General features: G+C 36.3%; 1 long non-coding RNA gene and 2 pseudogenes across 1 annotated transcript; all 3 read left to right on the plus strand.

The window, feature by feature from the left end:
- Positions 1-2,976: 2,976 nt before the first annotated feature.
- LOC133876891 (probable L-type lectin-domain containing receptor kinase I.6) lies at positions 2,977-6,404 on the plus strand (annotated as a pseudogene).
- Positions 6,405-8,835: 2,431 nt separating this feature from the next.
- Positions 8,836-22,716, plus strand: LOC133878017 (L-type lectin-domain containing receptor kinase SIT2-like; annotated as a pseudogene).
- LOC133877215 (uncharacterized) lies at positions 10,885-11,804 on the plus strand. The gene is made up of 2 exons (XR_009901680.1): positions 10,885-11,159; positions 11,608-11,804. It is a non-coding gene; the product is annotated as an uncharacterized LOC133877215 (long non-coding RNA).
- Positions 22,717-24,675: the final 1,959 nt, after the last annotated feature.

The following is a 24,675-nucleotide window of genomic DNA, read 5'->3' on the forward strand; positions in this document are numbered from 1 at the left end:
CTAGAAGTTGTATTCCAAAGCCCCAATACACCCAAAGACAAAAAACATATTTGTTGCGAGTGTGTCTCATATTAAAAAAATAAAAATAAAGAAAATGAGTAGTCAATCAACTTGAGTGATGTCCAAATATGTAGAGGTTTACTCTTGTGATTCTCTCCCTAATAATTCCCTCCTTTAGAGCACCAGCAGCAGACACTCAACCATTTTTCTTAATTTAGGAAAAATTTAAGGAACCAAACTATTTTTTTTTCCCTATATAAAAACATCCTACAACAAATTCCTGTAATCTTTCCTATATTATTAAAATAATATTTTTACTTTTAATATTTTTTTAAAAAAAAATTCCAAAAAACTGTTTGTTCTCTCTCTTCTTCGTCTTTCTAGTTTCTTCTTTCTCTCCATTTGTCTCTACCGCTCTGCGTCTTCCGGCTCTTCTCCTCTCTCTCTCTCAACCTGAAGCCCTTGGCCGACGCAATCTTCACGGAGTAGGATCCAAACACGCAGATCAGAGCGGCTCTGTGCTTGGCCTCAGCGATCGACGCCGGTCAGGATCATGACCAGGCGAGGCTGGCGAAGCTGTTGCAGAGGTTCAAGAAGCTCTTGACAAAGGGTATTCTTTCGATAATGTAGCACTGATTTTGCTTTTCTGGTTGGTTCTTTCCCACTTTTGTTGATGCTCATTTGCTCATAAGTGTTCTGAATCAATCCTGTTATGGTTTCAGTCATGGGTTCTCACTAATTTTTCTGCATAGATAGCTGTGTTTCTCTCTGTCAATGCCCATTTGCTTCAATTTGTTCTGAACGATCCCAAATGCATTTTGTGATAATGGGTTCTCGTTAATTTGGTTGTTGTTGCTCGCATAACCTCTCAACGACGAGATGCTGTTGGATGGGATACCAAGGCTGAACGAAGAAGAAGATGAGGAAGAAGAAGAGTGGAGGGTTGCATGAAGGCGTGAAGAAGAGAGAGTCAGAGAGAGACATGTTTTTTTTTTTTTTTTTTTTTTTTTTTTTTTTTTTTATTAAAATATTGTATTTGGTAGCTACAGTGCTACCAAATGTATTGAGTAGCACTATGGCTATCCAAAGATGGATCCCTAATATAGGGCAACTGCCGTGACTTTATTACGACAAAAATACCCTTAAAAAATAGCAAAACCTAACCATATTATCCGAGTAATTCTACATGTCATATAAATGTCTATCAAGCATCCATCAAATAATGAGGTGGCTTTTAAAATCATCATTGGGTATGTGATTGATCAAATAGTGAATTTGATCAAATGGTGATTTTTAAAGCCACCTCATTATTTGATGGACACTTATATGACATATAGAATTACTCAAATTATCTCACGTGATGGATGATACTTCAACCATTCATTTTGATTTTTGAGTATTGTTGAATTCCATCCCATCTTCTTTTGGAATTTTTAGAAAATTATTTGGAATGACGTATTGCAATCTTGTGCCCTTCCAAAGCAAACACATATAAATATTGTCCCCTCCTTTACAGGGAACATTGACATCAAATTGCCAGGACATGATCCGCATCCATTTCAAGCGCATCACAAATAACCTTATCATTATAATATTTGTCGGTTGAAATAGTTTATAATTATCTTAACCCATCCAATTAATTAGGGTTATAAAAATTAACAAGTCCGTTCAATGACCCATTTGATACTCACTTATATAAACTCGGTTTGTTTAATAAATAAACAAAATTTAAACATTATACTCGACTCTATTAGAGCCCTATATCTAATCTAATAAGGCAAGGGATGGTCTTCCCTTAATTGGCTCATTAGATGAAATTAAAATTGCCAATTTTTAACACGACTCTCGAATACGACATGAATTTAACACAAAATTAAATAATTATGATTGAAGAGTCAGATCTTTTTAATTAAATAGGTCGAGTTATGGTTGACCTATATAGTCTTATTCTTATACTTTGATATGACCTGAACCCGACACACAACATGATGACAGACAAATTTTTACATGATTTGCGAACTCGACACAAACCTAATACAAAATTAGAGAGTTAAGGTTGAAGAGATTTACCCATTTAATTAAACAGGCCGGGTTATAATTAATCTATATAGTCTTATACCCATACTTTGATACGATCTGAACACGATACACAAACATGAGCCACCACCCTAAATGAAGTAGATCAGCTTGTACAAGCTTTGGGCAAGAACATTAATTTACTGCAGGCCTGCACATGATGAATAATAAAAGCTCCGTATACAAGGTCTACCATGAAAATACCTTAGGCATCACAACATTGATTATTTAATTATTATGGATTGATATATCAAAGCAATATACAAATATCTTTTTCAATTACGTGAAGATGATGTGACCTATTTCACTCTAGACTCACCGGCCAATTCTATGCTCACAAATTATAGAATGAAAAAAAATAATAATAATAAAAAAATTCGTTGAGGATATTTATTTCAAATGCTGGTAAGATTGCCAAGTACGAAGGTAATTAATATTGGGACAATTTTCTGTCCTTGTGGTTACAAGAAGGCATTGGAAGAATCATTTTTCTATTGTCCTTTGAAAACATGCAAAACGATAAATGATTAGTAATGACATCTGATCCATCAATAGGAAGAGGTTAAAAAGTCGTTTTCCTAATCACAATTTTTAGTCGGTCTTCTAATCTCTTTGGAGGGAAAGTGGTTGGTTCCCTGTGACTGGGGGAATTAGATGCTCAAATTTTGGCTGGTCTAAGCTTTAGAATCCAAAAGAATACTTTTTCAATCACAACCCCTAATTGACAGAGTGCATCTTTGGCTGTTTGTTAATATTTTTAATTAAAAACTTAAAACAAAAGAAAGAGGAAGAAAATTTCAGCCCTATGTTTACACTCAGAAAAAAAGAAAAAAAAAAAAAGAAAAAAAAGAAAGAGATGCTTTCTGTTTTAAAAAAGCAGGCTTTTTTCCTCTATACCCAATGGCTACGTTTCTTAGATCATTTCATTTTCTGATACTTTTCTATGTTTCCAACATTCCTTTGGCATTTGCTCAAGACGAAAACCAATTTTTCTACAATGGCTTCAAGCAAGCTAAGCTGCATCTTGATGGAATTGCAGTAATCCACATCAATAGTCTATTGCAGCTAACTAACATTTCATACGAACAACTTGATCGTGCTTTTTACCAATTTCCTATAAAATTCGATACAACTTCATCCACTTTAACTTCTTGATGCAGGAGGAAATCAGATACAACTATAGAATTAATTGGTCTATGATGTGGCGATGAGATTCATTTAGCTTAGGCAAGAAAGGAAAGGGTCAACTACTCAAGAAGGAAAGAAGAGACCTTTGACAATTGTGATTTAGAAGATATTTTCTACCGAGTTGTCAACATCCATCAAGAGAAAGACCAAGAAGGAAAGAAGAGACTATCGACAAATCTCTTGATTTATCTTTTAAAGAATTTCTATATTTATATTTACGTTGTCGTCAAGTAATATTATAGTTATTATATTTTCTCTAATATGGTAATTCTTTGGCACAAAGTATTTCCCATTAATTTGGAGATATTTTTTGGTACCGAGTATTTCCATAATATGCTTATTTGTATTTATTTCAAGTCTTAGGAGATTTATTAGGCTTTTCGGGATTTTGCTATTTTTGGTAACTTTTCAGCTATATTAGCTCGGCTTGTGGGCGTTTTCCGATAGTTGTTGATTATTGATAATTTTATAAAATTCAGAGTTTGTCTCTATTTTCTTTGGGGTAATTTTCCTGTTTTCTTCCTTGCAAACTACCTGTTGGTTAGCCTACAGAATAATCGTTATTCTGTCCGGCGTCAATTAGTATCAGAGCTTCAGCACCTTCTTGAGACGCGTTCTTCATCAGTTTCGATGGCTGGTGGTCGTGGGCAGGTTCCGAATGAGGAAGCTCCGCACCGTGATTGTAGCGTTCAGGATATGATGATTGAGGATTTGCAGAGGCAAGTTGTAGAATTAGCCCAGCGCCTTGCGGTGCAGGAATTCGGCAATCGTGAGATGAACTCCGATTCCAATTCCACCTTCGACAACCCGTATCATAAACCTGCTCCATACCGAGAACAACGTGGTCGGGATGAAGAAATTGTTGATGAAGAGTTCCAAGAAGACGAGTTCGTTGATGGGGAGTTCATACATGGAGATGTTCATGATGATGTTGAACATGAAGATGTTGAAAATCCTTCACAAGGATTTGTGGATTGGAATTCTCCCCCAATTTATGATGTCTATTATGAAGAAGAAGATTTATTGAAAGAGGTAAGTTTTGTGGGTGATGCAATAAAATTTATTGAAGAAAATAATGACTACCATGTGTTTAATGAAAGTCCACATAACGAGGGATTTCAGTTGAGTAATGAGGAAATTAGTTATGTTGATTTTCTTGGGATCGAAAATTTTCTATCAAGTTCTTCTAGTAATAATTTGAATGTTGGTTTTGGCGAGATGGATGACAATTTTAATTTTTGCGGCCAAGAAAGAATTGATAATTCTTTGAAGACTTTTATGGAGCGTGAATTGGAGAAAATAAATAAAAGACGTGAGAAGATGAAATTATTTCAATTTAGTGTGAGGCTAGTCGTTGTGATGGGTTGCAATTTATTTATCTTCTGGTTTCAAGTTAGTTTGATATTAAGAAATACAAAATGGAATGAATTGATCGGCCATCCAAAAGATCAAGGTAAAGAAGATTCGAATTCGAGGACGAATTCTTTCCAACCCGGTGAGACTGATGCAGGAGGAAATCAGATACAACTATAGAATTAATTGGTCTATGATGTGGCAATGAGATTCATTTAGCTTAGGCAAGAAAGGAAAGGGTCAACTACTCAAGAAGGAAAGAAGAGACCTTTGGCAATTGTGATTTAGAAGATATTTTCTACCGAGTTGTCAACATCCATTAAGAGAAAGACCAAGAAGGAAAGAAGAGACTATCGACAAATGTCTTGATTTATCTTTTAAAGAATTTTCATATTTATATTTACGTTGTCGTCAAGTAATATTATAGTTATTATATTTTTTCTAATATGGTAATTCTTTGGCACCAAGTATTTCCCATTAATTTGGAGATATTCTTTGGCACCAAGTATTTCCATAATATGTTTATTTGTATTTATTTCAAGTCTTAGGAGATTTATTAGGCTTTTCGGGATTTTGCTATTTTTGGTAACTTTTCAGCTATATTAGCCCGGCTTGTGGGCGTTTTCCGATAGTTGTTGATTATTGATAATTTTATAAAATTCAGAGTTTGTCTCTGTTTTCTTTGGGGTAATTTTCCTGTTTTCTTCCTTGCAAACTATCTGTTGGTTAGCCTACAGAATAATTGCTATTCTGTCCGGCATCACTTCTTCTCTTTCATTTTCTTCAAACTTTATGTTTGCCATAGTCCCTCAAGTGCAAAATCTTGGTGGTCACGGCATTGCCTTTACCATCGATCCCTCGGAGGACTTCACCCATGCATGCTGCAGCAATTCAGTATATGGGACTCTTCAATTCTTCCAATAACGGCCTTCCTCCAAATCACATCTTGGCCATCGAGCTTGAAACTATTATTAACCCTGAATTTGGAAATATTGATAAAAAACCATGTGGAAATTGATGTCAACGGCTTGGAATCAGTTGAATCAGCTCCTGCAACGTATTTTTCCAATAAAAAAGGGAAGAATATAAGCTTGGAGCTCACGAGTGGAAATCCAATGCATCTTTGGATAGACTATAATCAAGCAGAGAAGTTACTGAATGTAACTCTTGCCCCAACCAGAATCTCAAAACCAAACAGGCCTCTCATGTCAAGACACATCGATCTGTCTCAAATTCTCTTGGAATCCATGTATGTCGGTTTCTCTTCAGCCACAGGTACACTTGCAAGTTACCACTACATTCTTGGATGGAGCTTTAATAAAAGTGGACCATCACAAAGCCTTGAAATTTCTAGACTTCCTCCACTTCCTCGACAGGGGAAAAGAGCGAAACCAGGCCCAGTGATAATAACTTCTCTAATAGCAGTAGCTCTTGTGCTAATAAATATCACTGGAGCTGCTTACATTTTGAGGAGGAAGAAATATGAAGAAATACGTGAAGATTGGGAAGAGGACTATGGTCCCCACAGGTTCAGCTATAAGAGGATCTCCATAAAGCAACTAAAGGTTTCAAAGACACGGAGCTTCTTGGAGAAGGAGGTTTCGGAAAGGTTTATATGGGAATACTTGCATCGTCTAATGTTCAAATTGCAGTGAAGAGTCTCCCATGATTCCAAACAAGGGATGAAGGAATTTGTTGCTGAGATCGTTAGCATGGGAAGACTGAGGCATCGGAACTTGGTGCAGCTCTTGGGCTATTGCCGACGAAGGGGAGAACTCATTTTGTAGAAATGATGGTGACGTGCTACGTACCCGCGAGATCTTTCTCTTTCACTGCGCATACCATGTTCTGCACTTGGAATTGGACACCTCAACTCTCGAGTAGTGAACTTGGGTGCAATAATCTCTAAAAGAAAAAATGCTACATTTTTTTTAAAAAAAAAATCCCAAATTTACCCGTTACAATATTACGAGATCGTGATACATTTTTAAAAAAAAAAAATTGAAAAAAAGAAAAAGAAGAAGAGGAGTGGCTGAGTTACCTTGGCCGGTTTGAGGGGTTTTTCGGCCACCCCCAAGGTCCAAAACCATCAATTTTTATTTTTTATTTTTCCCTCCCATGGGATGGCCGAACCACCACAAGGAGGGTGGTTTGGCCCAGACTAGCCAAGGGGATGGCTCAGCCACCCTTCTTCTTCTTCTTTTTTTCTCAATTTTTTTTTTTAATTTTTTTTATTTGATTTTTTTAATTTGATTTTTTATAGTGACAAGTGTCAACCTCAAGGGGCCGTTAATATTTGGACGGAAAATGTAACAGAGGTACTAAATAGGTTTTTACCCCTAACTCATGTACTACCTATGAAACAAATGAAAACTTATGTACTAAATTTAAAAAAATTAAAAACTCATGCACCAATATGGTATTTAACCTTATTAAAAAAGTGATGAAAGATCAAGAATTGTATGTAAAGTTTTTTTTTTTTTTTTTCCTTCACTATTTGTTGTTAAATTTCACATCCTGAATATGTATGTGAAGAAAAGTTCAATAGTGTCCGTTATCCTATCAAAGTTAGAGAGGGTAAGTTTGAAAAAATTTACCCGTTAATTAAATAGGTCGGATTATAATTGATTTATATAGTCTTATATTTATACTTTAACACGATCTGAACCCGATACACAAACAGTAGCTACCACCCCTAAATGAAGCAGATCAGCTTGTACGGTCCAAGAACATTGAGTTACTGCAGGCCTGCACATGATGAATAATAAAAGCTCCATATACTCGGTCTACCATGAAAATACCTTGGGCATCACAAAATTGATTGATACCGAAACCACGACATGTCTTTACACTTTCAACTAATTTCCGAGGTTGAAAACTGACAAGTAACTGCCACCGAAGCCACTGTTGGCAAACTCTGAATTAAAGATGACCTGTAAACCTGGAAAGACTGATCAGTTAACATGACTTATTCAAATATCTTATTTGGCTTTTTTTTTTTTTTTTTTTTTAAGTAACCATTAAATACGTCACAATTGAAACAGTAAAATAAATATGATAAATGGGTTTGAATAGTAATATTTCTCATTTATATATGACCGCGTTTGAAAATCAAGTTGGGATAAGTAGTTGATATATATGAACCAATGGGGATGAAAATTGCTTATAGCTAAAGTTAACAATTTTTTATATAACTTGTAAATTCAATACGATCTTAACATAAAATTAGAGAGTTAGGGTTAATAGGTTAATTAAGTTAGAATTGAGTTGTATAATTTTATATTTATATCTGGACGTAATCATAACCTGATATGAGAACACGAATTGACACCTGACTCAAAGGAGGCCATAGAATTTAAAAAAAAAAAAAAAAAGTTCATTTTAAGCACATAGAAAATATTTATTTCAAAGGGGAGTAAGATTGCCAAATGCCAAGTACGAAGGAAAAAATGAGACAATTTTGAATTTTATGTCCTTGCGGTTACAAGAAGGCATTGGAAGAATCATTTTTCTATTGTCCTTCAAAAACAAAACAATAAATGATGAGGGGTCCTGATATACCCCTTGCCCCCTTTTTTTATTAAAAAAATTAACTTTTAAGGTATAAGTGTCCATCAAAGGACACTTTCGATTTAAAAGTATATTTTTTATTATAAAGAGGGGGTGGGGGACGGTTATTTGTCCCTTACAAATTATTTTCCAATGATGAGTAATGACATCTCATCCATCAAAGGAAGGAACAGTGATTGGTGGGACTCCTAACGGGCCTCTTCTCCCATTTTCAATAAACAAAACAATTTTATTTATAAAGTGATTTTTTTTTTTTGTTTTATTTTTTCTTTTTGAATAAAATTGTTTTGTTTATTGAAAATGGGGAAAGGGGGCCGGTTAGGGTCCCCCCAATCACTGCTCCAAAAGGAAGAGGTTAAAAGTTGTTTTCCTAATAAAAGTTTTTAGTCGATCTTTTAGGCACCTTTTCCAACCGAGACCTGATATACAAGGGACGGGAAACTGTACCCCAGCACTTCCTTTTGCTTAAAAAATTTGATTTTAATATAAATGGGGTGCTTGGGGAGGGGGGAGGGTGGGGGAGGCACAAATCATTTCCCTTTCCAACCATTTTCTCTCGTCCTCTAGAAATTTCAGCCTTCAGTTTACACTAGGAAAAAAAAAAAGGCCCTCTGTTTCAACAAAGCAGGCTTTCTTCCTCTCTACCCAATGGCTATGTATCTTAGATCACTTCATTTTCTGATACTTCTCTATGTTTCCAATATTCCATTGGCCTTCGCTCAAGACGAAAGCCAATTTATCTACAATGGCTTCAAGCAAGCCAAGCTGGATCTTGATGGAATCGTACTAATCCACAGCAATGGTCTATTGCAGCTAACCAACATTTCATACTGTAAGGACCAAGAAAATAAATAGGGAGTTTAGCATTTTATAATTTATATTTTATTAAATTGATGGGACTAATAATAAATCCTAAGTAGATAAAATGCTATGATTGGAATAAAATGGATTTAAGACAAAGTAATATAATTTGAATAATAAAATGCTAATGAATCATTGGGTAATAAATAATTAATTGTACGGGTATAATATAGTTATATTAAATGTTAGGGTTTGATATTAATTCTTAAATGATAGAAATATTATATGGTGGGGGTCCTGATGTAATTAATGGAAGTTGAAGTTTTTTTTAATAAAGAGAATCCTATCCCTGCCACGTGGCTTTACCCAATTGGCTGGAGTGGATTTCACTATTTCCCCCAACCACTCACAAGGCGCCATGTGTCCCTTATTATTTTCTTTTCCTCTCTCTTCCTCCCTCATGCACGGATCCTTCTCCTTCTTCCTTTTCCTCCTCATCTTTTCTTTTTCTTTCTTCGTTCTTCTTCGCATGCCCGAGCGACCCACAGAGAGAGAGATGTCGAGAGACCGAGAGGGAAAGAGAGAAGAGAGATCGGAGAGAGAGAGAGTTTCAGAGGGAGATACCGAAAGATGAGATCGGGAGGGTGAGAGTCAGAGATCGGGAGATAGTGAACCGGCGAGCCCGGAACCCAGGGAACGCCGGCGACTCGATTTTCGGCCGATGCTACCGGTGGATCTACTCCGGTGGTGCCTAGGACGCAAGACCCGACGAACCCAGGAGCTTGGACCCGCGACCCGTGAGCCAAACCCGATGAATTCGGGAGAACCTGTGTGACCCGACCCTTCCGGAGGTCTGATCCTCCATGTCCGGCAGTCCCAGTAGCTGTTTCTGGTGAGCCCGTGACCCGTGTGTGCAACCCAGCCGAACCCCGAAGCCCCGTGACCTAGAACCCGAACCTGTGACCTGCTGAACCCGGAAGAAGATCCGGTTTTATGGGTGTTTTCCGGCGGTTTTTTGGCGACTGCCAGTGGCATTTTCCGGTGGATTTATTGAGGAAAATCCCTAAGGTATAAATCCTATAATTTTGTGGATTAATTTATAGATTTTTGAAATTAGGGTTTCATGATTTTGTTTGGGGTTTCTCTACTGTTTGGCCGGTTGATTTTGTGTACTGATTTGGGTTTGGTTTTGATTATGTGTGTGATGTGTTCCCTGTTGGTGGAGGATTTGGACGGTTGAGGTAGTCGGTTAAGTGTTGGCAGTGAGGGTGTGTGTGGGCTGTTTACTGATTTGGGGATTTTTGTAGTCTTGGATTTTGATACCCCTGTTTTGATAATCTAGTTTCTTGTAGGTTGTTGATGAATTTTGGGTAGAACCGTGTATTTGGAGGTTTAAGGAATTCCCTATTTGTGGTGGAAGTTGACAGTGGGTCTTTGGTGATGTTTGAATTGTATTGTGATGTTTTGATTAGGAGTGGTAGAGTTTTGAGCAGTGTTTTATGTTGATGTTGGTTTGTGATGATTTTGGAAGCTAGAATTATTTTGGATTGGTATGTGTTAAGTGTAATGACCTTGGGTTGGGTATTGAGACCAAATTTATGATGTTAGCCATGAGGTGTTGTTGGCCTTGATTGGGTATTTGAGTATTTGTCTCTGTGATGTTCACTGTACGGGTATACCAGTTGTGTGTGTAATGTGATAGTGTAGCCATATTTTTGGACCAGGTGTTCATGTTGGTCGAAAGCTTGGAAAGGATTTTATGGTTTAATGTTAAGGTTCATTTTTGTGGGTTCGGTTATGTAGATCCTTAGATAAGAAATGCTGTAATTTTAGGTATTGACCGAAAGGTTAAAGGGCTTTGTTTTTGGGAAATTAAAATAAGAAATGTAAAGCATAATTACTAGGTTGAATGTCTTTAAAATTAAAAGCATGTTTATCATATTGAGTCTCTTAAACTCATAATGATAAATATGAATGATTTTCTAAAAGAAAACGATAATTGTACTTATGTGAATATAATTAGGATTTATGAATGATGATGTTAATATCCTATGTATGTGCATATATTTGTTGCAGATGATGAGTTAAGAGTTGAGAGACTGTACAAAAGGGGACTGTGAGTATTTCTTACTCACTGAGGATGATACGTGTGGTTTAGTCTTTAATGACTGGTGATCTCTGCTTTATTTGATTGTATGCTATTTGATGTTTAACATTTAACATGTGTAACATGCTTTGGTTGGAATTATGTATATGTTGTTGTTGGCATGATTATATGATGGTGTGATGTGAATCTGTTAATAAAGAGACTGAGGTTTATGTACCAAGGCATCAATCTAATGATAAGACCGATGGATGAACCAAAGGATGAAGGGTAAACAGAGAAAAACAGATATGGAAGTAAAGCCCAGTATTAGCGAAGAAGATAGCGCTAATGATGTGTTGACAAGAGATATGGTTTTGAGTATGTGAATAGTTAATGAAAAGGGATAAGCATAATTGTAGGTGAAAATGATCATGTGTATGTGAATATATTTGTCATTATTTGAATGCATCGTATATGGTTATATAAATCAGTGTGTCACTGTGGTTGAGGACCGTTGACTCACTCGACCACAGCATGAGATTGTGGTGTTAACCACAATCACATGCGAGTTTTGCAGGAACGAAGATAGGAGCTGCTAGGTTGATTAAGGACGAGACCTTTAGTTTGTAAATTTTATATACAATGATTCCGTAATGTTCGTACCGCATGTGGTACGCTTATTGTTATTTAAATGTATGTTATTATATCAGATCAAATAGTTATTATTTTATATATTGAGTTTATTCATTAAGCTCTGATGTATTATTGTAAAAGAAAGATGTACTCCGCTGTTAATTTTTTTTTCGATGACATCGTTGTTGATGTCGTAACGATACGTGAAAAAAAATCAAAATTTTCACTTACGCTTTTTATTAAAAAGCGGGTCGTTACACATACCAGCAACCTGGTCGCGCTTTTTACCAATTTCCTATAAAATTCAATACAACTTCATCCACTTTAACTTCGTCTCTTTCATTTTCTACAAACTTTGTGTTTGCCATGGTTCCCCAAGTGCAAAATCTTGGTGGTCATGGAATTGCCTTCACCATCAGTCCCACGAGGGACTTCACCCATGCTACAGCAAATCAGTATATGGGACTCTTCAATTCTTCCAATAACGGCCATCCTGCAAACCATATCTTGGCCATCGAGCTTGATACTGCTGGAAACCCTGAATTTGGAGACATTGATAAAAACCATGTGGGAATCGATGTCAACGGCCTGGTATCAGTTGAATCAGCTCCTGCAACGTATTTTACTGATAAAGAAGGGAAGAATATAAGCTTGGAGCTCACGAGTGGAAATCCAATGCATCTTTTGATAGACTATAATGAAGCAGAGAAGTTACTGAATGTAACACTTGCCCCAACCAGAATCCCAAAACCAAACAGGCCTCTCTTGTCAAGACACATCGACCTGTCTACAATTCTTTTGGAATCCATGTGTATTGGTTTCTCTTCAGCCACAGGTACACTTGCAAGTTACCACTACATTCTTGGATGGAGCTTTAATAAAAGTGGACCATCACAAAGCCTTGAAATTTCGAGACTTCCTCCACTTCCCCGACAGGGGAAAAGAGCGAAACCAGGCCCAGTGATAATAACTTCTCTCATAGCAGTAGCTCTTGTGCTGATAACCAACACTGGAGCTGCTTACATTTTGAGGAGGAAGAAATATGAAGAAATACGTGAAGATTGGGAAGAGGAGTATGGTCCCCACAGGTTCAGCTATAAAAGTCTCCACAAAGCAACCAAAGGTTTCAAAGACACGGAGCTTCTTGGAGAAGGAGGTTTCGGAAAGGTTTATAGGGGAATACTTGCTTCGTCTAATGTTCAAATTGCAGTGAAGAGAGTTGCCCATGATTCCAAACAAGGGATGAAGGAATTTGTTGCTGAGATCGTTAGCATGGGAAGACTGAGGCATAGGAACTTGGTGCAGCTCTTGGGTTATTGCCGACGAAGGGGAGAACTCCTCTTGGTCTATGATTATATGCCCAACAGAAGCCTTGACAAGTTCTTATATAGCAATGAAAATCCAAACCTTAACTGGTTTCAACGATTTCGAATCATCAGAGGAGTAGCAGCTGGCCTTCTTTACCTTCATGAAGAGTGGGAACAGGTTGTTCTGCATCGAGATGTAAAAGCAAGCAATGTTCTATTAGATGTTGAATTAAATGGAAGGCTTGGAGATTTTGGGCTTGCCAGATTATACGACCATGGCACCAATCCTCAAACCACCCATGTGGTTGGGACTGTGGGTTATTTGGCTCCGGAGCTTACTAGAACAAGAAAGGCAACCACTTGCAGTGATGTGTTTGCTTTTGGGGCTTTTATGCTCGAAGTGGCTTGTGGAAGGAGGCCGATAGAGGCACATGCTCAAGGACTGCCTGAAGAGGTGATTTTGGTTGATTGGGTCTCTGAGTGCTAGAGAAAAGATGCTATCCTTGATGCCAGTGATCCTAGATTGGAAGGTAATTATGTGGTCACTACAAAAATACCTTCATTTTGACGCGTGTCTACAGTACCCGTTACTGTAGACACGCGTCCAATTTGACACGTGTCATTTTAGACACGTGTCAAATTGTGAAGCCGTCCAAAATGGACACGTGTATGACATACACGTGTCCATTTGGACACGCATATGAAAAACACGTGTCCAATTGGACACGTGTATTCCATATGCGTGTCCAAATGGACACGTGTATTAATGTATTCCATATGCGTGTCCAAATGGACACGTGTATTAATACACGTGTCCATTTGGACACGCATATGGAATACACGTGTCCATTTTGGACGCGTGTATATATATGGAATACACGCGTCCAATTGGACACGTGTATTTCATATGCGTGTCCAAATGGACACGTGTAGTAATACACGTGTCAAAAATTTATTAATTCGCCAAATATATATTTAAAAAAAAAATCTGTGTTGTATTAATTATTTAAAAAAAAAAATCAAAAAAAAAACTCCTTACATTATTAATCATACAAATCTAATCCAAAAATACGGTGTAGATTACCCTAACCTAATTTACATATTGTACTATATGCTATATGTAAATTTGTTGGTTGGAATTTATACTTTTTAGGTTCCTTATTTATATATATATAGTATACTATTAAGCACGTAAACCCTATTAAGCACGTAAACCCTAACCTAATTAAACAAATTTGGTGCTAAATATATAATTAAACTAAATAGTTTAAATTAGGGTTTAGTTTTGTATACCATCTACGTTTAGAAACCAAAAAAAAAAAAAATTAAACATAACAAAGTTAAAAAACCTATAATTAATACTATATATATAGATATGCATGCATGTAAACGGTTTAGAAACTATATACAGTAACCTTTTTATTTATGTCTATATATAGTAAATGCAATTATTTTTAGAGTTCTGCGCTACATAATGAATTAAATACTTATAGTTTAGTCCCTCGTAAATTTATGGCTATATATAGTACATACTCTTAGGGTTAGGGTTTATAGCATATAGTATATACACTTAGGGCTAGGGTTTATACCTATATATATTATATATACTTAGGATTATGGTTTATCGATATATATAGTATATACACTTAGGGTTTGGGTTTTAGGGTTTATAGGTATATATAATATATACACTTAGGGCTATGTGTTATAATTTTATTGATTTTACGTTTAATGAATAATAATGTCAATATATTTTTCACGTGTCATTATTGTACACTTTTAAGTATATATATATATATTAAATCATGAGCAGTTCAAAATTAGATTGTTCCGATATATATAGTTATAGTTATAGTTATAGTTATAGTTATAGTACATTTACTTAGGGTTTAGTTTTATAGCTATATATATATATATATTATATACTTTTGGATAGAGGATTAGGGTTAGGGTTTATGACTAGATATAGTACGTACCCTCATGATTAGAGTTTATAGCTATATATAGTCTAGCACTTAGGGTTAGAGTTTAATTTTATGGTTAGGTTTTAGTTTTTATTTTTTACGGTTTTAGGTTTTAGTATAGTACGTACCCTTAAGGTTATAGTTTATAGCTATATATAGTATATACACTTAGGGTTAGAGTTTAATTTTTTGGACCATTAAATTATTATTTTTTAAATAATATATTTATTTATATATATAATTATTTTTTATTATATATATAGATATATTTATTACTTTTTAAATTAAATACAATTTCTACTATGGGGGACGTGTATTTTAGGGTTAGGGTTTTTTGCTATATATAGTACATACAGTTAGGGTTATGGTTGTTTGCTATACAAAATACATACACTTATGATTAGGGTTTATATGATGAGTTATATATATATATATATATGATGTACTTATAAGTACGTAAACCCTAACCCTAAATTGACATATTGTACTATATGCATAATTAAACCAACTTTGTGAAGCATATATGTAGACCCAAAAAAAAAAAAAAAAATTTGCAACATGAGTTCATGCAGTGCATGTACATGCAGTACATGCATTGCATGAACTTAGGGTTGCATGGGTTTATATAAAATAGATATAATATATATATATATATATATATATATTAAATATTAAATATATATACCATGTGGAGACGTGTATTTATAAACACGTCTCCAACTGTTTGGCCAGATGCCGCGCGGGAATTCTCCCGCGCGCCACCTGGCCAAACATTATATATTATATACGTTAAACAAATTAATAATATAAATATATATTATATTATATAAATTATATACTTATATTTATATATAAGAAATGGAAGCTACCCATTTCTTCTCTCTCGCTCTCTCTCTCTCTCTCTCTCTCTCTCTCTCTCTCTCTCTCTCTCTCTCTCTCTCTCTCTCTCTCTCTCTCTCTCTCTCTCTCTCTCTCTCTCTCTCTCTCTCTCTCATTTCTTCTCTCTCTCTCTCTGTCTCTCCGGCGAGCTCAGCCGGCCGGTGTGGTGAGCTCTGGCGTCGTCACGTCTCCCTCTCACCGACTGTCTCTCTCTCACCAATTCCCTCTAGCTCTCTCGCTCTCTCTCTCTCTCTCTCTCTTTCTCTCTCTTTCTCTCTCTACTGGGACGTCCCTCCGGCAGGGGTTGGCTAGGCCGTCGGTTCCCTTTCCTCCGGTCCGGTCAGTGGCTCTCTCTCTCTCTCTCTCTGTTCAGTCGCCGGTGCTCTTAATATATATTGCAGATAAATTTAGTGTTATATATATATACATTTGCTAACTTTTTTTTTCTTTCTCCATAATGTATATCCGAATATGCAGGTATATATATAAAGAAAGAGCCCTAAATCCACAACCTACCGTCGACAGTGAGTAATTTCCCCTTAAATTTGTATTTCATTTTTTTTTTTAACATGTAAATGAAATACTGATTGAATATATATTGTAATAATTTTTATTGTAATAATTTGGACATTTGTTCTTGATTGATAATTGTAATAATTTTTGGACTGTGTTATATTTTATTTTTTCAATTTTGCTGAATCAGTGTAAGCTTAAATTACTGTTTTTTTTTTTTTTTTTTGGGGGGGGGTTTTCTTGGAGTAGGTATTTCATTTTTGCTATAGTTTGTGTTTTTTTTTTTTAACAATGCTGCATGTATTTTTGTGTTAGTACACATTTGATATTTAGAAATTGTGTAGGCGTTTGTATTTTTGTGTCATTTAGTGTTATATGTATTTTTATTTTTTTGAAAGCCATGTTCTTTTTTGCCATGTTGTGTTTTTTATGTTTTTAATTTTTCCTGTCCTAATTTTTTATTTGAGAGGTTATATATATATATATATATTTTGAATGTGTTATTATGGATTACAATGTTTTTTTGTTAGTCAAACAAAATCAAACAATGTCCGATATTAGTTTAACGTTATAAACCAACGATGACACTTTTGAAAATAATAAATGGGAACAACAAATAAAATGGGTTTGAATAAAAAAAGAAAAAAAATTAAAATTGACCGTCTACTTTTTAAGAAATACTTAAACTCCAACCCTAAACTTTATATCTTCAAATCATAACCATAAAACCAACACAATAATAAACCCTTAAATAAACTTTGAATCCTACACGTTCTTAAAAAAAAACCCTTACCCTAAACTCCAAACCCTAAATCGTAAACCCTAAAAAAAAAATTCCTACACTTTGAAACCTTAAAAACCCTAACCCTAAACCTTAAACCCTAAACCCTAAACCCTAAACCCTAAAGCCTAAAAAAAAATATCCTACACTTTCTAAAAAAAGAAACCCTAACACTAAAAACAAAAGTCCTATCCTTAAACCCTAAATCCTAAACCCTAAAAAAAAAAAATATCCTACACTTTCTAAAAAAAGAAACCCTAACACTAAAAACAAAAATCCTAACCTTAAACCCTATACCCTAAACCCTTAAAAAGAAAATTTCCTACACTTTCTAAAAAAAAAATTCCTAACACTAAAAACAAAAATCCTAACCTTAAACCCTAAACCCTAAGAAACTAAAACCCTAAACCCTAAACCCTAATCCTAGATCCTTTAAAAAAAAAAAATCCTACATTTTCTATAACCAAACCCTAACCTTAAACCATAACGAACCCTAAATCCTAAACCCTAACAAAAAAAAATATCATACACTTTCTAAAAAAAGAAACCCTAACACTAAAACCCTAAACCCTAAACCCTAAACCATAAACCCGTATAAAAAATAAAATAAAATAAAACCATAAACCTATACCCTAAACCCTTAAGAAAAAGAAAAAAACCAAAATCATACATTTTTTTTTTAGAAAAAAAACACCTAACCCTAAACCCTAACAAACCCTAACAAACCCTAACCCTAAACCCTTTAAAAAAAAAATAAAAAATCCTACACTTTCTAAATTTATACCCTAAACCCTAACAAACCCTAACCCTAAACCCTTTAAAAAAAAAAAATCCTACACTTTCTAAATTTATACCCTAACCCTAACAAACCCTAACCCTAAACCCTAACAAACCCTAACCCTAAACCCTTTAAAAAAAAAAAAAAATCCTACACTTTCTAAATTTATACCCTAACCCTAACCCTAAACCCTAACCCTAACAAACCCTAACCCTAAACCCTTTTAAAAAAAAAAAAAATCCTACACTTTCTAAATTTATACCCTAACCCTAAACCCTTCAAAAAATAAAAAAAAAATCCTACACTTTCTAAATTTATACCCTAACCCTAACAAACCCTAACCCTAAACCCTTTAAAAAAAAAAAAAATCCTACACTTTCTAAATTTATACCCTAACCCTAACCCTAACAAACCCTAACCCTAAACCCTAACAAACCCTAACCCTAAACCCTTTAAAAAAAAAAAAAAAATCCTACACTTTCTAAATTTATACCCTAACCCTAAACCCTTTAAAAAATAAAAAAAAATCCTACACTTTCTAAATTTATACCCTAACCCTAACAAACCCTAACTCTAAACCCTAACAAACCCTAACCCTAAACCCTTTAAAAAAAAAAAAAAATCCTACACTTTCTAAATTTATACCCTAACCCTAACCCTAAACCCTAACCCTAAACCCTAACAAACCCTAACCCTAAACCCTTTAAAAAAAAAAAAAAAATCCTGCACTTTCTAAATTTATACCCTAACCCTAAACCCTTTAAAAAATAAAAAAAAAATCCTACACTTTCTAAATTTATACCCTAAACCCTAACAAACCCTAACCCTAAACCCTTTAAAAAAAAAAAAAAATCCTACACTTTCTAAATTTATACCCTAACCCTAAACCCTTTAAAAAATAAAAAAAATCCTACACTTTCTAAATTTATACCCTAACCCTAACAAACCCTAACCCTAAACCCTAACAAACCCTAACCCTAAACCCTTTAAAAAAAAAAAAATCCTACACTTTCTAAATTAATTTGTCTGTATTTGTTCGCAGGTATTGATGGACCAGAGACCCCCTCATTATGCGTATCGGGCACCTAGCCCACCCGTGCCCCCCATGACCACGGCCACTGTTTCGACGGCATTGTATTCTGCAGTGTGGCCACACCACCAAGACGGGGCTTATAGACCATTGTTGCCGGGTACGGTGGCCGTGCCCACGTCAGATCACGGGCAGAGCACCACAGCTGGACCTTGCAGCTCTCCATTGTCGGAGCTGCCGACATTATCTCAGATAGGGTTCACCCAACCGGGTAACGCCTATCGATGGTGGGTGCAAGAGGGGATGGGGTCACAGGGTTATGCGCCGTACTTTCCGTATACGTATAGTCGACCTATGACGTGTAACCCTGATAGTGAGACGCAGGATTGTAGATTTCCATTGTCACAGACCGGGGAGATGCAGATGCCGGCTATGGGGTTGGGACAGATACCGGCACAGGCGGCGATGCCTGGCCAGATTTTGGGGCCGAGACAGATGCCAGCATCGGGGGCGAGTGAGGGCCCGGGGCATGTAGAGAGCCAGATGCCTTTATCTGGTGAGAGCCAGATGCCACTTTCCGGTGAGAGTCAGATGCCAGATGTGGGGGGGAGCCAGAGTACCCATGAGGAGGACGTTGCGATGTTGGGTACCGATCAGTTGGCCCCCGGTAGTCCCCAGGATATGGATTCAGATGATGATCAGCAGGATCCACAGGCCGGAGGGGTTGGCGAGGAGGTTGCGGGCGACCCAGCGACCCAGCACATACGGATTGAGCAGATTCGGTTGATGGGTAAGTACATATTTAGACATCCTTCAAACTCATATTTTGTTACCAAAATATTTTTTTTTTGGTTTTGAAATAAATAAATATTTGATTACAAATTGTTTATATATATATATGTTCTTTAATCTTATGATTAAATGTTGAATATTTTTTTTATTAGGGTACAACCCAGACGGGACCATTTATTATGAGGTGATTGACGACCCAGCGAGAAACTGGGTCCTCCTGAGGGGGAAGAAGGTTGTATTGCAGTACAATGCTGCTATACAACCTGTAGGACGGGCCTGCAATCGATTTCGGCGGGCTGAGGGCAAGCTGATCAGGAGTGGGTCCTACATACACATGCGGGACGAATGGGCGAAGGTAAATAGGCAGATTAAGCAGGCAATGTGGGACGCGCTGATGGTATGTCTATGAATATAATTTAATTTTTTATTGGAATTAAACTTGAGATTAATGTTTTTCTTGAAGTTTTTAAACCTATAAAAATGTGTTGAATGTGCAGGAGGAGTTCTATCTACCTGTATCAGTAGACGCGCGCAGGGCAAAATAGGAGGCTTTATGTGATATTGGCTGTAAGCACCGCTCGTGGAAGTCGAGGTTCAAAACCAAACTATGTATTAGAGACGGTGACACGCCCGAGAGTATCCGTGCGAGAATGCCGGACAATTTTTTTGGCACCTATGACGCAGAAGATGTAGAGTTCCTGCTGACAGATTGGTGCCGTGAGCAAAAAATCGTAAGTAGGCCAAGAAAATGTTGTGGTTTTTTAATAACAGTTTATTTAATTTTAGTTCTAATTTAAGTGTGTCAATGCTTACATTTTTATTTTCATGTTAAATGCGTAGGCAACCTCTGAACGGATGAAGAGGCTGCGCGAGCAGAATGACCTTCCTCATTGTACGGGATCTAAAAGTTATGCCAGATTTAATCACGAGGAGGTATGAAAATATATATGTTTATGTTATATATATTTGTTGCTAATTGTTTTTATTTTTCTTTATACTATTTTTATCGCTATCTGTTTGTTATATATGTCAACTGCATGACGACAGACATGTACATCTGGCACGCCCCCCACTCGCGCCGCGTCGTTCGTGAAGACCCACACAAGGAAGGACGGCACTCACGTGAAAGAACGTACACGGGTCCTATGCGTATGCTACTGATTTAATTTACTATTATTTTTAAAATTATGTGTGATTTGTCATTATTCAATATATGACTTTTTCATGTTGACGACGTACAGGAGAGGATGACGCAGAGTTTATCCAGTGATCCAGCCGCCACGCAAAGCGTCTCCGCAGACACGGTGCGTTGGGCACCGAACGACGCTTACGAACAGGCGGTTGGGAGGCCTGAGTATGCAGGGAGGGTTCGGCAGGTTGGGCCGAACGTCACACCTGTTCGGGGGACATGTTTCTCATATAGGCCTCGGTCACAAGGGGGACCATCTCAGGGCACGTCTCGGGATTGGGCCGAACACACTCGGAAGATGGAAGAGATGCAAGCGGAGCTACAGGCTGAGCGAGCGAGGAATGACCTGTTGGAGCAGCGCCTGCGACAGGTTGAGGTCTTCATGTCCTCCATGGGAGCATCAGCACCATGTCTTGGTACGCCTTCACCTGCACACGTAGGTAGTACGTCGTCTGTTAGTAGTGCATCTACAAGTATGATTTATATTGTGTGTAGGACAAAATTAATTTCAATTTATTTTAATTACCCCTTTAAGTTTGCAAGTAATATTATATACTTTAATTGTCTATATTATTTGCAGGTAATTCGACAACGGTTGGTACGTTGTCGCCTGTTGGACGACGGCTGAGCCAGCATTCCATTGTCGCTACACCTTCGCCCGGTATACCATTCCTTGCGCAGCAATCGCCGGTTGGCGAGAACACGCCTGGGACGGTACCTCCTCATTCGCAGGGACGCCCTTCAGATTTGTAGATATTTTGTGTAATTAATTTTTATGTGTAAATATTTGCTTAGTTAACGAATATGTTATTAACTTATGATTTGTGTAATATTATTTTGTGCTGTTTTTCGGTAAAATCAATATTGCGTTATTTGTTGTCGGAAATAATAAAATTTGAAATTACGAAAAATTATTATACCAAATAATTTGAAATAACCAATACCAAAACTAAATTGAAAAAAAAAAAAATCCAAATTGAATTTTTCATTTAATTAAATTTTTTATTTATTTATTTAATCGTATTTTTAATTTAATTTAAAAATACAATTAAATAATTAAATTAAAAATTTATTTAAATGAAAAATTCGATTTGGATTTTTTTAAAAAAAATATAACCAATTTGACACGTGTATTGAGATACACGTGTCAAATTTGACACGTGTATTTCAATACACGTGTCAACTTACTTTGACACGTGTATTGAGATACACGTGTCAAATTTGACACGTGTATCTCAATACACGTGTCAAATTGGTTTGACACGAATATTTTCAATACTCGTCTCAAACGGTTTGACACGTGTATTGAGATACACGTGTCAAACCAATTTGACACGCGTATTGAGATACACGTGTCAAATTTGACACGTGTATCTCAATACACGTCTCAAATTGTGCACTTAATGTCGTTCACATTTGACACGCGTCTCACGCGTGTCAAAGTGCACGTGTCTAAATTTTGACACGTGTACAGCACTGTACACGTGTCAAAATGCGCGTGTCAAATTACTATAAATTTTGTAGTGGGTGGAGGAAATGGAATTGGTTTTGAAAATAGGCCTGTTTTGCTCACATGCAGTGCCAACAGCTAGGCCTAGTATGAGGCAAGTGATGCAGCTGGTGGATGGCGATGTTCATCTGCCAGAATTACCACGGGACAGTCCTTTTGGTGCATTTGCAAGTTCTGAATCATCTGATTTCATGTCATTTCCTTTTACCCTGGCTTCTGCCCCTTCCATGGGTAGCACTGATTCAATCCTGAAAAGTGGTCGATGAATCGACTGCATGTCTTATGCTAGATCATGAAGCTATGCATAGGACCAATCAAGCAGTGCGACATAGAAAGTTTATAGATCAATTGGAGGTTGGAGAGAAGAGAGAAAAAACTTGTGATAAATATGTTGCATATATCGTTTCTTTCACTAAATCTAGACTTTGAAAATGATATTAGGTACTAGTCTACTTAAGCCTTACATAGTACAGCAAAATAAATTCAGTTGTTGCAAGCTTTATATATGGCTCGTTATTTGAGTAGTGTTTGCAGAAACTAGATTGAGTGGTTCATCAAATTTTATACTCTGTAGTAGTTTTTCGTTCTTTTTTTCTTAATTAATAGGAAGGGACTCTCTCTACACAAGCATATTTTCCAACCCCTAATTTGTTACAAGTGTGGCATACGTTGAAGATCATTGCTCAGATTCAAGCATTAGGAGACATTCTAGACTCATATCCCTATTAACGAAGTATGGATACACGTAATGCCTGTCTCTTCCTTGGTGTGTGTGTGGATCAGATTCGTGTTTAAGTGGATAAAACAAAACAATGAAAGTTTAAACAACCTCGTATTATTTGATTTGTGGGCCTTTAGATCCATTAGACTAGTTGTGGCTGATTGAAGAGACATTGCCGGATAGAATCCTTTTAATTTTATTTTATTTTATTTTGTTCGAATTTGAGAGATTTCAAACAGGTAATTGTGAGAGACTACTCATACGACTCATTTAACCGGATAAGTAGTTGGACAACCTAACTTTTATTTGCACAAATAAATTCTATAAGTTGTCTCTCACAATCACCTATCAGAATTCTCTCAGATTCAATCAAATAATCTAAAAGAATCCTAATTCGACATCGCCTTGGTAGGATGCACGTCAAGATGGTGCGCTTAAGTGTCAATTGGCCAAGGACAATTAACGCATGTTTTGTATTCAAATTAGTTAAAAGTTAGCTGGCTTGTCAGAGGTTAGTTGGGCTTAGTTGGCCAGCTATAAAGTTGTTAGAAATTGAGAAGGCTTTATAAGCCCAATTCTGTGATGAACAAGAGAAATAATATTTTCATATCTCATATACATTTTTTTGTACATCTCATTTATAAATCTACCTTTTGATTTATGGGACCCACATTAGGCCTCATAAATTTAATGGCAGATCTGAAATTTGGTTGTATACAGATGTACAAGAGATGTATCACTACCAAAAAAACTGGATTTCTAAATGGTTTTTTTATAGACGGTTTTAGAAACTGTCTAGAAAAAAAAATTTACGGACATTTTTCTTGAAACCGTCAGAAAAAAAAATAGGGACAGTTTAATAGAACCGTCCTTAAAAACACAAACAGTTTGAATAAAATCGTCCGAATTTAGAAAATTCCAGATGGTTTTTTTAAAACCTTCCATAACCTAGTTCTAAAATTAGTAAAAATCGTGGATATATCAAGAAAGTTCAAACGTACCCTCTCTCTCTCTCTAGCTTAGGATCTCTCTCTCTCACCCGCCCAGCGGTCCTCTACCGACCCATTCTTTGGCACTCTCTCTCACTCAGACCGGCATTCTCTCTCTCTCTCTCTCTCTCTCTCTCTCTCTCTAGCTCAAGATCCGTCCGGCTCTCTCTCTTTCTCTCTCTCTAGCTTGTACTCCGTCCAGCCCCTCTCTCTATCAGATCGAGAAAATGCCGGCCCGCCCTCTCCTTCTCCGGTGACACCTAACGGGTCCCAGCTAGCCCGAGAGCCACACCCCCAACGCTCGGTGTAAAGGTTATTTTTAAATTTTTTTTGCTATTTTTTTTCTTTTAAATTTGTAATTAGGTTGGTGATTTGCATACTATGGACTTTAATTTTTGGGTATTTTATTTTTTTCCGTTTTAATTTTTATAATATTTGATTATTTGGTTGAAATATAACACATTTTATTTGGTTGAAACTATATATCACATATATAGTTTTGCCTTACTTAGTCA

This window comes from Alnus glutinosa, chromosome 9 (genome assembly GCF_958979055.1).
Source record: "Alnus glutinosa chromosome 9, dhAlnGlut1.1, whole genome shotgun sequence".
Taxonomy (NCBI): domain Eukaryota; kingdom Viridiplantae; phylum Streptophyta; class Magnoliopsida; order Fagales; family Betulaceae; genus Alnus; species Alnus glutinosa.